Raw genomic sequence first — 1812 nt, forward strand, 5'->3', positions numbered from 1 at the left:
ATAAGTTAGCCATTTGTCACATTTCTAGATTTAGAGGTATCGGGGTTTTTTTAAATAGCATGTAGGGTGAGCCTACTGATTTATGTTACTAGGAGGTTTTATTCATATACAGAATATCTATCAAAGAAGGACTGGTGGGTTTTTTTCTCCCACCAGGCTTTGTAAGAAATGCTAACCATTTTCCACATTTCACATGCAGAACAGTGTAGGCTGCAGTCATCTAAGGTAGCCTGGAATATAAGGCTATCAGTTCTCAAAATAATAAAGGACAGTAGGACAGGTCTAAATGCAGTCATAAACCTTTAAAAGCCAATGACAGAAAGTCTGCGTGGTATTATTGCTGTACACACACGAACATAACAGAATCCTTGCCTCTTACTACACCTGCTTAGACCAATACTTGCTCATGTCTTCTTATTTTTTCACCACTAATAAAATGTCCTAAATCTCTCTACTTCAGTCACCAAGCAGTAGTGAGCTTCTCACCTTGTTAGTAAATCAGAAAAGCAGCAAAGGACATGGCAAGTTTTGCAGGAATAACTCAGCATTGTATGAGCCTTGCCCATCACCTTGCCCCTCTCGCTCAGGCCCCATTCACCTTTCAATTCACATTTCATTGGTCTCAGTGGGCCAATAGTTTTTCCTTACATTCTCAAGACTCATTTCTGACCTAACATCTACAGAAAAGCATCCTGTCATTTATGGCTACTACATATGGCACATGAAGATGTAACTGTTATTATTACTTATTAATTAATAATAATTATTATTATTACTGGGGCCTGCAGCAGCCTGGTCTAGCGAGAGGTGTCCGTGCCCATGGCAAGGGGGTTGGAACTGGATGATCTTTAACGTCCCTTCCAACCCAAACCATTCTGTGGTTACTTTTATTATTTAATTATTAATAGAGGAACACAATTATGAAAGTTGGTAAAATGCACACTAATATCAGAGAATGGCTGACGTGGGAAGGGAACTCTGGGGACAGCCTAGTCCAACCCCCCCTCCACAAAGCAGAGTCAGCTACAGCAAGTTTATCAGGACTGTGTCTAGTCATGTTTTGAGTATCTGCAAGGACAAGAATCCACAACCTCTCTGGAAACCCCATTCCAGTGTTTGACCATCCTCATGGAAAAAAAAAGTTTTTTAGTGCTTAAATAGAATTCCTTGTATTTCAATTCGTGTCTGTGGCCTCTTGTCCTGTCACTGGATACCACTGAAAGGAGTCTGGCTCCACCTTCTTCACCCTTGCCACAGTTATATATACACATGGGTAAGATCCCCCTGAACTCTCTCTGCTCAAGGCTGAACACTCCCAGGTCTCAGCTTCTCTTCGTATTTCAGGTGCTTCACTTGCACTCTGCAGTTTGTTGCCTCTCTAGGAAATCAGAGCAGCTCTGCCTTAGGTGTGGACAGGAGGAAAAGCTCCCTGTGCAGTTGTGAACATGAAAGTGATGACAGGGACTGCTGCTTCCCAGCCTGTGAGGAAACAGAGAGCATGGAAGTCACCTGCAACTTCACTCTGCCTTCAGCAAGGACAGAGATAAAAGAACCCTGTACAGCTGGGACAGTGGCAGCAGTGCTGGGGACTGTGACTGCCTACCCTATGAGGATGCTGAGGACCAAACCAAGAGCTGCACCTCCAGATGGGTCCACAACACAGACAATGCAAGCATCTTTGTGGTTACAGCTCCAGCTCTGCTCAGTGTGCAGATAGGAAGATTTCTCTGAGCAGCTAGGACACTGAAAGCACGATGAGGGACTACAGCTCCCCTAAGGCAAGGCCTTCAGCATGCCAACTGCAGACCCTCA

At 44.1% G+C, this 1812-nt stretch overlaps 1 protein-coding gene across 1 annotated transcript in view; it reads right to left on the reverse strand.

Annotated features, from left to right (window-relative positions):
- Positions 1–1812, reverse strand: part of KIAA0319 (KIAA0319 ortholog) — a gene marked incomplete at its 3' end in the record, with an annotated part of 31789 nt that overhangs the window by 16904 nt on the left and 13073 nt on the right. The window lies entirely within an intron of this gene.

Source organism: Mesitornis unicolor, unplaced genomic scaffold (assembly GCF_000695765.1).
Source record: "Mesitornis unicolor isolate BGI_N332 unplaced genomic scaffold, ASM69576v1 scaffold318, whole genome shotgun sequence".
Classification (NCBI taxonomy): Eukaryota; Metazoa; Chordata; class Aves; order Mesitornithiformes; family Mesitornithidae; genus Mesitornis; species Mesitornis unicolor.